We start from the raw sequence: 14,955 nt of genomic DNA on the forward strand, positions 1-14,955 counted from the left end.
GGCGCCCGAAGTACCCATGTAATAGGATAGTTTATAGATTTCTCTGTATTAGGATTAGTAATAGAAACTCAAAATATTAGGATAGGGAATAGCTTTACCAATGTAATAAGATATATTATAAGTTTCAGATGGTAAGTTTCATAGTTATTGGCGCCCGATTTTGCCGATTCTGCAGTGTTTAGGATTCTAAGAACTCTCTGGATTATTGGAAATAATAGTTGTTTACTCGAGCGTAGCGCTTAAAATGAATGGTTAAAAAAATAATTATATACAGAGAAAATGTTTCAATTTACTACATCTTTATAACTTTACTACAATATCTCTTACAAATTTAGAGCGTTAGTATGCATTCCATCACATTCAACATCCTGTTTAGGGTAAACATAGCTCAGTCCTTTTTTAGTTGGTTCAAAAGTTGCAAATGCATGCGTTTTAAGTCCTCTATTAGTTGACTTTAAATTGACTACTTCATCCAATACTTGTCTATACCTTGCCATCGGACCATCTCCAGAGCATTTTAATGTGCGTTTGTTCATTCCCTTGCTGCAATACTAAAACTTTTGATTTTTACTATCGTAACGGCAAAAATTTTACTACATAGCCACAACATTTTGGTCCATCTGAAGTCCTCTTTCTGGCTCTCTCTTATCAGGTTTTTGTGTTTGGAGCAGCAAATACGGACGAACAAATTGATTTTCTAATATGCTCTAAATCGTCTCGAAAGTCCTTGTTTCGCTTTCCAATCCACTCTGCTCGCTTGCTGAGGATGATATTTTCATATCAATTTACCTCTGCCGAAGCCAAAAAGAGAGAACCAGTATCCATTTCGAGTTCTTCAAATTTGTTGACATCGCAAAATTCATCGAAAAAGTTGTAATACAGCTCCAACTTTCTCAAGTTTGAACAGTGTAGTACGACGAAATCTACTTTAATTGGTTCGCCTTGTTTAAAAGTAAACATAACAAGCTCGTCTTCATACAAGTCATTAGCTACAAAATAGAGTCTCTCGAAGAATTGGTTTTTGATAGCTTTATGGGTTTTTTCGTCTCCTGTATGATATTTTGTCATTGTATGTTTTGATCTGTCCATTAATTGACATCCACAGGAAGTATTTCCTAGCAGTTTTATTGTTTCGGCTACCACACCAGACAATGGATTTTATCACCGGATCGCCTAGCATCAACAACAGACTGTACGAAACTGTTGAAAACATTACGCGCTGTGTTTTGTACAAATCGATGAACTTCTTCACACTGTACTCTAAGATCCAAGTGAGAGTTGAAAAGTGATTTAATAAATGTGCCGTTTGTTTAGTCAAACGTCTTCATATATTCCTAAATATCATTTCTGCTAACAGCGATTTTTTGAAAACTGGTGAAAAATTGAGAATTCTACTTTTAATTCATTCGGAAAAATTGAAGGAAAAAGAAGTTATCTCGTGCTTTTCACGTCAACGCGGTTTTTAAATGGATCCCACCAACTACACTCCCACACTTATTCTATGGAGTATCCTTTTTCTCGACTGTAATCTTTTTGAAGCTAGTCAGCTAGGCCAATTCTCTTTTCTTGGTTCCTCGTTTGATATCATCATCAGTAAGACAAGGTATAACTTCATGACAAGACAAAAATGGAAATCACAACCCATTGCTTCAAAAACACTACTACAAAGGTTGCAATAATCATCAACACTGAAGCAATCAATTTTTTCTGAGTTCCTGTTGTCTAGAAGCTTCCAATTTTAAATTCAACTTGGGTTGCTTGAAAATTTGACTTGAACATATTTTCAAACGTACAAACTTTTGCTTTGCATTGAACTTTTGCGTTTCTTCATTGTAGTCTCATCTCGTTTATAGGCCAATGTGCAAATCCTGGCACAATTATTAACGATATAATTAACTGGCATCAATCACAATGATTGATTTACACAGATTGTTTGATTTTAATTAAACGTCTTACTTGCTACTGCTTTCCTTGTGAAAATAAGTGAAGTACCACCGGTCATAGCTTCCGGTATTTTTTCAAGTAAGTGACTATCACTTTAATTGGGTTAAAATTTATAGTCGGTTGACTTGTGTAGACAAAGATTTGCTAAATTCGGTAGTTTGCAACCGAGATTCAACTTATGTAACTCTTATCGTGATAAGATTCAATAACTTTTTTAGTAGTTTAAAGGGTAGGAACAACATCCTTGTTGTTATACCTCTGTAAAAAATTGCAAAATGATGACAACTTTTTCTGTTCCTAGATAGATTTCAGGTAGTTGTCGTTTTCCAGTCTCGTAGGAAGTTTAGTTTCAAAACCCCAGTTTTTTAATTGCTTGCTCTTCAGTTAACCCAGGTCTGAGAAGTTTTTGATAACCGTCAAGCTGTTTATCGTGAGGGTTGCTGTTTTCCAGTTTACTGTAAAAAACATAATACGACGGTAGTTGTTGGTCATCGAGTTTGTTGGGAGCATCAAAACACTTGTATGGAAAATACCCTTTCATCTCACTGGCTTTGTACGCTTTATGAAAAGAATCTAATGTAGTAGCTCCATCTAAAATTTTCATAATGTCGCGAAGCTAGATATCTCCAAGTTTGAACGAAACAAAGTCGTTGGCTTTCTTGATTACTAATGGTTCAATTTCCTTTTCGTTGATTAGGTAGGGAATGAGATATAATTAAATGAAGTTTATATCATGCCGGCCACTGTTGAGTCCAAATATTGCTAGAATATTGGCGTATCTCTCTAGATGTAGCATCAAATCGATCATTTGATTATTTTCAACCCTGAGAAGGTGAGTGGATGCGTCTGTTTTTTCCTCATCCTCGATATATTCGTCTTCGCATTCTCTTGCTTCATTTTTTTTGAAACTGTCTCGCTCGTTAATGATACTGAAAGTCGTATGTAGTCCCTTTTTTGATGTTATTTTCAATTTCAAGAAATTTGGATCGCATCCTTGCTTCGCCAACAACTCCAAGTTTGCCACAAAGTTAAAGATGAGTGATTGTGGATCTTTGTCACGCAAAAATATGGGTTTATCGATCACACTGGACGCGACTGACACCAAATTGATTCATAGTTCCCCATCCAGGTTATTGTTCCTGTCGGCTTTAACTCTTCACTCCGTACGCAAATTGGTTAAAAGTAAAAAATGGCGACTTTTTTTTAAAGTTTCTTTTTTGTTATACTCAATATTGAACACATATAGTTTTTCAAATAACGTATCTCGTAAAGTGTAAAAATTTTTGGTGTTGATCTTTTTGATCCGATTTTTGCAACAAATAAGATGTCGGTTGAAGTGATGTAACATTTCGAAAAAAAAGTATCGCATAATAGGTATCGAAAGCAATTGAAAGTGTCGATATTATTGACGTGAATGATGTTGTTGTTGTATCGTTGAAGCTCTTCTGTGATCTCTTATAAACCGATACTTCTTGAGCTAATTCGCCCACAAAACCTCCATGTTCAATGTTAAAAAAATAAAGAATAGAAAAGGACCAGGCATTAAACCCTTGGGTACAACGCAGGAAATTGAAAACCATTCTCAAAAGATTTTTTGTATGCATAAACTGATGCTTTTTGATGGTCAGCTTTCAAATCAAGGATAAGCCTCAACTCTTGCATCATAAATAAGCAGTTCTTTTGAAGATTCAATTGCTTGATTTAGATGTATAACTATCTAAATCTATTATTCTCAAACCTTTTTTCTTTTGAATAAAATCAAGATCTTTCTTGTTTCACCAAGCCGAAACCTGTTGGTGGGTGTTATACTTAAATAATTGCGAACGAATCAGCTGATGAAAATTTAATTGTTGTCCAATCGACACAAAATTAAGAGGTGTCAAATAAAATTCGCTTAACAAATATAAAAGAGAATCTTTTTATTTTTTTTCAATTTTTTTTTCCAACGAATCATTTTTATCACTGTGTCTTCATTTTCCATAGCATTTTCATTATGAAACGAACAAAACAACTATTCAAAACTCTGTTTTTCTACAGTCACGAGACACAAAAATTGCAATTTTCAGTTTTCAAGCGATGAAAAGAATCAATAATTGTTCACGTTTTTGCCGGTTTCTCTCCATTTACTTGGGAGATGCACGATTGAAACTTTGACATATGATGGATAAAATTTCTTACTACAAGATAATCTGAGAAAAACTAAAATTTTGTTTTCAAGGCGTCATTTAGCCAATTTAATTAGAGAGCGCTAGAGAGTTTATCTTGATGCCAAAACGTCCCCATAAACAGAAGCCGTTTAAAATTTTGGAACTAAAGTATTCGTTCAAAAGCTAAGGAGCTAAACTAAGCCTTCATATAGGTTTCACTTTACATTTGAAAGAAGTAAAAAATTTGTTAGGCTCTTAGACAGCATTGGACTTAAAACTCAGCTATTTATTTTTTAAAATGCCAAAATTTGGGTCAATTTATCTATCGCAATTAAAAAGTTTTTGTATAACTTTTTATTTGAATTAAAAGGTTATGAGGGACTAGTTTAGACCCTCCATTTTCCTACGAATTTGATTTAAAACTGTCTCTTTTGTTTATGGGAAATGTTGGCACTTAGATTAAATCTGATGCCTTCTAATTACACGCCTTAAAAACAAAGACTTACGGTTTCTTGTTACATTGTAAAGCAGCAAGAAATTTTGTCGACCACATGTCAACTTTCAAAATTAAATATCTTGTATTAAAATTTCAAGGTGGAATCATATTTTTTTTACTTGGACATCCGTTGTTTTAATAAATGGACAATGAACATCCGCGCATTTCATTATAGTGCCCATCACGAGCATGTCTTTGGGCGTTAGAGTGATTCGTTCAAAGCCAATCAAAGATTGCGAGAGTTTGGAAATACTGAACTATTACACAGTGGAGTCTTGAAGTGCTATCATTGCTCGAACAGCGAACTTCATTTCTCTTGAATACTTCTGGGTAAAATGTATTAAAATCCGCTGAAATGGCAGCTTAGGAATTATAAGTTAAGTAGAGTTTTGTATCCACCCTTTTATTCGGTTTTTTGTTTTGCGTTTACTTGTGAAAATTTGTGTTAAAAAACAAGTTAATTCATAAACTCCACATGAAATACAAAATAAATGTTGAAATAACACACCATTATAATGGAAACAAGTGTTAGCTTTTACACTCGTTCTTTTCAAATTATTTGTGTCATAGAGAGCAAATCAAATCGACAGACTTACCAAAGCACAGCAAATGAAACATTCTACCTTCAGTTTTTTTCTTGCGACATCAGTATGTTTTGAATTACATTAATTATAAACCACAACGCTTTATAAATCAAAACATATGCTATTCGATTGCATGAATACTATTCAAGAGTTCATTCCACTCGACGCGTGAATTATCAGTCAGTACGCTCAGTAAAATAACATACACAATTAAAATTTTCATCTCGGACCTTAATTTCCGCCATAAAGTGCATGTGTTTTTCCCGAGCATCTAAACAACAAATTATAGCATATGTCATTGTAGGAGTTGTAGACAGACTATGAACACTCTAGACCTGTCATAACACACTTTTTAGGTCGCTGGAGCCCAAAACGCTACTTAAAACGGCCGTTGAAGTGCTGCGCTTTTTAATCCTGTTAATTTCGAACGAATTCTGTTTTAATCCACGAAAAAATACTGATCACTTTTTCGCAGACCAAACTACGTATGAACGCGATATCCACTAGTAATCGTTTATCGTCAGATTGCGGCAATAAATCGATTCGACTACCTATCCATTACACGTCAAGCTGTTGATTTTTGGCAGATTCCAGTCACTTCACTGATAAGATTTCTGCAAGAAATTGCTCCATTTATACCATCAATCATCGCAAACTTTTCATCGGCTAGGGTCGATCGAGCATCTCTTCTCAAATTGCCTGACTTCCAGTTCACTAGGCCACAAATGACCGAGGACTGTTCCATAATAAAGACAAGGTGGCCGCTAAAGAAATCTGAGACCAATTCAATAACTTGGGAACATCAGCTGAATCGGTGGTCCTCCTAACACATGGCGCACCACCTTATTAGCTGCAAGTACAGTTCCAACTGTGGCATTTGTTATTTCACAAGAAAGATTTGATAACGGGCCACAAAAGATGTCCGATTAAACCCCTTAGCAAACTGGTACTGTGAGTTATAACCGATGTGGTTAACTCATAGAGTAATTTCGGATAGGGTACACCGTCTGCTCGTCACGCTATCTTATTTTCGGCCGGATAGATTCGTGCAACTTCTTAGTCTAATACCGATCCTAATCTTACTCTTATATCTACTAGTCTCAGGGTGTTTAACTAGTGTCTGCTAGGCTCAATAGATCTAGAGTATACTGGCTTATTGCAACTGCTGAAGTTCTCTTAGAGAGGCAACTAATTTCTAAGTTAACTTCAAATCTCTCTGGTGCTGAAATTACAAGTAATTTCAGCACTTACAAATAAGTGGGTTGTTAGTTAGATGGTTTATGATTGGTTAATATTAAATATTTTACAGTGGTAAAATATCCAATTTATCCAATTATAAAATGTAGTTTAGATCAGGTTCCAGCCATCCGGGGTTTACAGAGTTTTTTAGAACTATCTTTCTGCAATTTGAAGGATGGATGATGAACGTTGGTATTTGGCGAACATCATTTTCTTGTCCGGTTCCTCTTGGAGAAGAACGTTCCAGGACGCTGGAATTATGGATGTGATCCCCAATGAAATCAATCCGATTTCAAAATAGTTTGCTATGACAGGTTTTTCTGTATTATGTAGAGAACTTGTTTTGTGTGCAACCTCGTCTGGGAATGGCGTGAAGATCGTGTGTGCAAGGGATGCCTTGTAACTCGGATCTGTACGTATACTTGAACATCGAGGTGGTCATTGGTCTAGTTCAATGAAGTCCTTTTCTGCGAAGTCAAGTCGTACTCTAAATCCTTTGAGTTGTGATTGTGGATGGCATGTCTGTTTGTGCTTAGCCATTCTTTTGTTCGAGTGTGATGGGATCATCTAGTCTTTGAATATTCGTCTTTGTTGTTGTGTATTGATCTATATACTGCAAAGTATGATTTACATTTTATAAAATTATGTTAATTCAATTTTTTAATCATGATTTTAGTTAGTCGTTTTCACAAAAGCGTTTTGTTTTAGTTTGGTTATTTTGAAGAGTTACTCACCCTTGAGTACCTCTTATTAAAAATAGGAGTGTGGTCACAAAGCGTGGATGTAGCGCGGTGGGTTAGGCCGGCTATAGAGCATGCTCAGGACGTCCTCTCTGGTGGGTTAGGCCAGGAGTGGGAGTTTGATTTCATGCTGTTTCTTTTAGAGGTCCTGTTATGTGATAACGTTTTATGTTGGGTTTATGTTGGTCTTTCTTATGTTACTTTGGTTGTGTCCTTTTTTCAAAAATCAAATTGTTTTTGGTATGGGTTTGTCTTGCGACTTTTTTGTGTTTTATTATTTCTTTCTTAGACTTTATAATAGTCTTCAAAAGAATAAATTATCCAGTTTTAAACTGGGTTAATCCAGTTTGGGTGCCGTTGGTTTTCTTTTCTTAGTCATGCTGTTATTTTATGATTTGTGTTGTTTAGTAAGCTGCGTTGGTTAGTTTGGTTTAGTATATAATTCCTTTCCAACCGAGTTAAAGGAAAGTTTGAAACTTGTTATCGTGTGTTAGAGTTGTTGAGAGTGAAAGCTTGAAACTTAAAATCATTATTTAAACAATTCTTCGTGGGCGAGCTGTGCGAGTTTGGATAGAATTCTTGTGCGAGTGAAATAAAAATATTGAAAAGTTTAGTACTGCTTTCTCATTTTATTAATTTATTGCGTAGAATTTGAAGTTTACTGCGTTTTGGGGGAATTTTAAAATTAAAAATTTTCATCGTAATTAAGTTTACTGCTTCATGGGGAAATAATTTATAGATAAAGTTACTACATTTGGTATGATTTTTATTACATTATTTAGTGCAAGACATTAATGAATTTTAAGAGAGTTTAACAAGTTTTTATTTCTATTTTTCTTTTCTGTTTTGTAGATGATTGTGGTGTGAAGGCTAGAAATATGAATCAAACCTTGATAGAAAATGGTTAGTACTAATTTAAATTTATTAGTGAAGAGTATTTTAAATTATACTTAACTGTCAATCATCTGGGAAAAAACCGTGGGGGAAGATGTCGAGTATCATATCTGATGTTGTTAGTAATTTGGCTAGTATGCGTATGATGTTTTTAGTTTGTAGCAGTGGCCAAAGCAATTGAAGTGCTTTAATGGTTTTGAGTTCTTCGGTGCCTACTGCAAACTCGTAAGGTGTGTTTTGACTGAGGTTATATATTTTATGATTATATTTAGTATTTTGAAGGAATTCTAATTTTGGTATTTCAATAGGCTGGATAACTTCATGCGGGATAAGGAAGGGTCTGGATTCTTCGGCATTGAAGATTTTCGTGATGGGACAGAATATATACATTTGGGTAACTGGGTCATATTTGCGGAGGATGCCGTGGAGGTTAGTATCTTTGATGCAATATGTAAATTTAAGGAAAAATGGTGTACTTTGAGTTGAGAAACTGAAAACGATGGTGAGGTTGTCTTGAAGGGGTATGCAAATCAAAATGATTTTGTATAAAACGATAGTATGTATATGTGTGGGTTTGTTTAGTGCGTAACATAATATCGTGGGAGTGCAAATCGCGTTCCTGTGGTGAAAGAAAGTGAAAGGTTAGTGAAAATAACTGAAATTTGTCATAGAAGCTTTCATATGCTTGGATATCAGCTAGTGATTCTGAAATAACGTTGGATGAAAAATATTAAGTGTGAATATGTATGATGTTTTGATGAAAAATTTTTCTGTTAGTAGCGGGTTTGCGAAGCGGTCTTCATCTAAAAATTGGTCTTGATTAGGTCGGATGATATTATGGTCGTAATATTCTATTGCAAATTCGTTAGCTCGGGGTGCAGTGAATGTTTTTAGTAACTTTTTATATCCAACGTAAATAAATTGTCGAGGTGTTAGTGTTGTAGTGAGTCTATAAAACATGTCTTTGTTTTTTTCTATGCTGTCATGAGTATTAGTTAGTGGCAGGCAAAGGGGGTTAGTAAAATGATAATAAGCTGTCAAATGAAGTGTTGGCATTAAAACATGTTCGTCTACAAAATTGCGTGTGTCATTAGTATCGTTAGGTGTGTTTAATGTATATTGTGGAAATGAGGGTAAGGTTATTGCAAGAAAATTTTTCGTGTTTGTATGTTGCGGGTGATTAATATATTCGCGGGCTGTTCCGGGTTTGGTCGGGAATGGGTGATTTGGGAATTTTCGTTTAAAAGTGCGATCAGCTCGGTGAGTGCTTCTAGGTGTTTCGGTGGATGAGGATGATTGTGTGAATGATGGAGTGTAAGCTGAAGAGGGTGTAGGAGTAGGTGGATTTGAGGATGTTATTGTGGATGATAGTTGATGTATTGTGAGGGTGTTAGGGTGTATTAACTGTTGTTGTAGGGTAATAAAATTATCAAATTCCTGGGAAATTTGGGGGGTATCTGGGGAATTATTATATGATCTGTCGGAATGAAGTGGAGAATAGGTTGGGGTCACTTGCGAAGCATAAGAAGGAGTGGAAACGGATGGGAGTGGATGATTTGATGGGATTGGTTGAAAAGGGGGTTTTGAAAAAACTGAGGAGTTGGTCTGAGTATAATTTGAGGGAGATGGTTCGGAGTCTGCAAATTCGTCAGGAGTTTCTACATTAAGAGTATTAGACTGTGAGATAGTGTATAAAACTGAAATATCTGAGTTAGTATCAGAATTCGTGCTTGATGATATATTAATAATCGGAAAATCGGGTGGTGGGAAAGCAAAAAGTGGGATTATTGGGATTTGAGTTTGGAAGTTGGCTGGGTGGGAATTTGAGCGATGGAGGGATCCAATTTGTCGGCTCATCGTGGGCTAAAAAAATGATTATGTTGAGACTGAAAAGTGGTGGTGTGGGATTGTTCTATAATTTGTTCGGATGTATTATCATTTTGTGAATGATGTGTCATTATATGTTGGATGGGGCTTTGAGCTATATTTGGTCTAGCATTTGGATTATTTGTGATTGATAGGTTTCGGAAATTACGGGGAACTAACGATAATGAATGATTTTGTGGTAGGGGTGGCAACTGTGGTGCGGTAGGTGTTATCTCTATATCATTGTGTTCTTCGTCGTAAGTGTTTTGTCTTGTGGATATTTTCGTGTTATATTCTTTTTTTTTGTGCATCTAGAAGTATTTTGTTTATTGATGATGAAAAAATTCTAAAAAATCCTGCAAACAGTATACGTGCTACACTTGCTTGTCTGTTTACTTGTGTGTGTATAGCGCATGTGTTATAGATTTCTTTTAAGAGTGAGAAAAGAAATCCTATAAAATTAAACATGGCGTATAAGAAAGTTAATTTTTCTAAGATGTAATAGGGCCATCCTAGAAAAGCTAGAATTTTGTTTTTTAGGGTGACAAAACTGAAAATATTTATAGGTGAAATATCTTGTGGTCTGTATTTTTCACCGTTTAAATATATGTAGTCTTTAATGTCTTTAAAATATCCGCTATAGTCTTGTGTATAAATATCTGCAAATCCTGCGGTTTCGGCAAAGTTTCTGAAATTTTGATCAATTGACTGTCTTTGTATTGTGTCCATTTGTGTTAATAATTCTTGAAATTGTTGTGTTCTAATGTGATGTTAGATATCTGATTTAGAATATATTCCAATTGATTGTAAATCAATATTTGGATTACGAGCAATAGCTCTGATGCTTTCGGGTGAAAATTTTTTGAGTGATTGCATTAACGTAGGGTATGGTGTGGCTATTTTCTGATCCACATGGGACTGCGGTATCCCAAAAATATGTTCGTCTTGAAAGTGTGTCGACAAGTGTGTCGTCTTGAAAGTGTGTCTTGAATATGTTCGTCTTGAAAGTGTGTTGAAAGTGTGTACTTTATTTTTATAGAATATAGGGATTCTTTTATAACAACCTTTGTCTTCAAAAACATATAGTGGTGATACTTTTTTGGTACAAGTATAAAACCATAAAATATTTCCTTCGTGGTCTAGAAAATTTGATCTATTTCCTGATAATAAGTATCCTGCGTAGGGTATTTTTAGTACTGCTAGTGCGAGTGATTGTAGGATTTGTGTTCTTTCCAATTCGCATAATTGGTGAAGTTTTTCTAATTCGGAGAGTGACATTTCTTAAAAAAATCGACTAAATGTGTAGTCTAATTTCATATCCAAGTGGATATCGTAATGAATATTATCGAAATAGGTGTTATTCATTAGTGATAGTTCTTGTAAACGTGTGCTTTTACTGTCATGTGGCTTTAGTTTTCCACCAGGTTGACCTGTGCTTTTTTGAAATTTAACTGGGATGTATGATGTTCCTTCATTTATAGGGTGACTTGTGGCATAAGGGTCAAATTTTATTTTTCCAGTGGTCATGTCGAAACCTTTTTCGTATTCGACAAGTATTTCAGAATATTGTGTCTTATAAAGTGGATTTCTGTATTTGCATGCAATTTCTGTTTCTTGATATATTCGGAAACGTGTTAATTTATTTTCTATATCATGAATATTTTTGAAATCATTACTTTGTTTTCGGGATGGATTTACTTGTTCGTATGGAATTGATTCTATAAAATATTTTTCATGAAATTTTATCATTCGAGCGTGTATTTTTGCTACTTGGAATGTTGTGCATGTATCTTCGGGAAACCAAACAATTGTCGCTTGTGTCCGTGTTGTAGGGTCACAATAACCTTGATCATTTTTGCAAGGTAATCTAATTCCTTGATAGATCATTGTGTTATCAGATAAATCTCGTGTGAGTTGTACTTTTTCGAGTTGTATTTTCCAATCGAAAAACATTATTTTTTGATATCCTTTATTTTTTGTGTCTGCTTTGCAGTTTGAGGGGTCATTTATTCCAATGTGTGGAATCCAGTGTTTATCGTGATTGTCATAAGTTAATTTTCCGTGTGCGCCGTTGTATGGGTATTTTTCGTCTAGTTTTATATGTCCTTGATATCTTTTAAGTTGTGCTTGGTGTACAGAATTGGCAAAGACTTGGAAATTTACTATTTTCCTGTCTGTGTTTCTATTTCTTGTGATGTTTAGTCTGAGTAGTTCGTTTTTACAATCATCGGGATTTAGATGTAAAAGTCGTTCTATATTACTTTGATAGAATGATTCGTGATCAAGTCGGTTCTTATTTCCATTGGAAACTTGTGAACAGTGTACTTTCTTTTCAGAAAATGTTGCTGTAAATTTATATCCTGTGACTGTTGTTGCTCGGGCTTTTGAATACAATGTTGCTATCACATTTGTAGTTTCTACAGCTTGTGGTTCTGTTTCGCATTGTGATACTTGATTTATTGCATATTTGTGTAGTGTTTTTTGTTCGTTTTCTTCACAATCGTAGTGTGTTACTAATAAATCCTGGGGTCCTGTGCGAGGAGAAGGATTTGTGTTTTGGTCTGAAAATATTAGAAAAAAGATGTGTTGAAATGTTAATATTTTTAGAATATACATGTGTATAATAATCCTGAGTATGGGTTATAAAATGTGATGTAACCAATTGTGTTTTTGGTATATCTATCGTATTTATATATTACTTCAGTTGTTATAAATGGTGGTGGTAGCGATTGAGCTGTTATATTTGGTGGATTTAATGGGTAGGGATGTTGAACAATATTGTTAAGTTTGATCGTGATTTCGAATTTCAATTGGAGACTATTTTGTTGAAGTATTTGAATATTGTGTTCACGAATATCTTCGTGGATATCTTGTCTATATTGTAGTCTGTTGAGTGCCCAACTGTGGAGTCGGTTACTATCTTGATGTTGTCCAAATAATGGTGGGGGTGCTACGAATGTATTCCAGTTTAATATCTTTCGGCTAATAGGTTGGTGTTAGAGACATAGAAGGAGACGGATTTAAGTGAATTATATTGGCTGAATCTGAACTAGAATTATTGTGTATTTGTCAGCATGTTATTTTGAAAAATGAAAGTTCAAAATGATCCAGAGGTGCAAAAATTATTAATTTTTAAAATCAAAGTTATTTTTGAAATTCAACTTTCTTTAGTATTTTAGATTGTGGAATGAATGTTTTGTAGTTTTTACGTGGTTGATTTCTAAGTCGTGATGATTCTCTATGTTCTGATTTTTCTACTTGTTCTTGCGGTAAAATTTATTGTATCATTTTCCTGTTTTTTCTTTCTTTTTGAGGTATTTTTGGGTCTGATATTTTTTGATTGTTTTTAGCTTTGGTTTGTTTTTGATTTTGATTTTCATGATGAACGTTGTCTTGTTTATCTATTTCTTTTTCTGTATGTGGATGATTTTGAATAACTTTTAAACCTGTGAAAGAATATAATTGAGTTAATTCGCGTAGTGCGTATTCTTTTGGGTAGTAGGGCAATAGATGGTTACGATGTTGAACAATTTCTGTTTTATTTGAATCTGTGAGATTATACGTTACGTCAGTGGGTTTGGCAATTATTTGGTATAGTCCTTTTCGAAGGGGTTGTAATTTTTTAGAGATTCCTTTTTGTGTATTAAAGTTAGGTACTACGACAAATGTCCCAATTTTTAAATCTGTGGCTGGTGTAAAGCGTGAATTAATTTGGTCGTTAATGTTTTGCCTTTGTAACAATTGCTTTGTTACTTTTTGGTAAATTTCATTGTGTTTTTTATCTCTTTTTAAAATCCATTCGGTGTGTGTGCCGGAGGCTAATTTAAGAACTTGTGGGTGATGAAATTGATCTTCATCATGTGTGTGTAAAGGTAGGTTATAACAAATTGAGTCTTTATTTGGTTGGCAATAACCTTGTGCATTTTTATGAGAATTTGCTGTTAATATGATTGGTTTACGTGGCTTTTGATTAAAAACCATTTCGTATGGTGAATTCCTAAAGTTGTAGAGATTTGTGAATTGTATGCTAGGGGAAATAGTTTTACACCTGCTGACCATTCTGTGTATTTTGTATCATTTCCATTTATGATACATCGGAGATATTCTTGTAGTGAACGGTTCATACCTTCGACTAAACCGTTTGCCCCAGGTGCATGAGATGTACGTGGTTTATGTTTGATGTTATATAAATGGCATAGTGAGATGATTTCATTATTTATGAATTCTGTACCGTTGTCTGTAACTAAGATTTCAGGTAATCCGAATTTAGCTATCCAATGTTCATAAAGCGTCGTGTAAGCATAATAAGCATTACAATGTGGTACTATGTTGAGTGCTACATAATGTGTAAATGCGTCAACAATGACCATAATGTAGGAGTTTCCTTCAGAGGATGGTGAACTTGGTCCTTTTGTAACGAATGAAATGCGATGGATAAAATATAAACTTTGTCCTTTAAAATCTTGTTTTTGTACTATTTGTTTTTGATTTGGATAAGGCTTATTTAATTGACATATTATACAATCATTGCGTAATACTTTTATCCAAATTGGTGCATTTGGGAAATAAAAACTTTGTGTAAAGTTTGAGTATGTTTTTTCTGATCCGGAGTGTCTTTTAGTATTTTGTAAATGTGAGATGTTAAAAACTATTAATATCATACTTAAAGGAAGACAGGGAACTTTTGAATCGTTTAAATGATATTCTAAAAGAACTGTATTTTCATTAATTGTTGTGTTATTAAATTTTCGGAAATATCGGAGGAGTGTTTTATTTCTTAAAGTTGTGGTATCTGTTTTTACGGGCTTAGTTTTGTATTTGTGCCATGATTTTAGTTGTCTAATTACTGGGTCGAGATTTTGATATTGTTTTAAAAGTTCAAGTGTAATTTTATCTGTTGGGGGGGGGGGGAGAAAAATATTGTCAATTTCTAGTTTTGATAGGGGAATTGTGTCAAGTGGGTCATGGAGGTCAAAAACTGGATTTATTGCGTATTTTGAATCATTTGTTTGCGGTCCTGATAAATTTATTTTATCGGTTAAATT

The sequence above is a fragment of the Symsagittifera roscoffensis genome, chromosome 6 (genome assembly GCF_963678635.1).
Source record: "Symsagittifera roscoffensis chromosome 6, txSymRosc1.1, whole genome shotgun sequence".
NCBI lineage: Eukaryota > Metazoa > Xenacoelomorpha > Acoela > Convolutidae > Symsagittifera > Symsagittifera roscoffensis.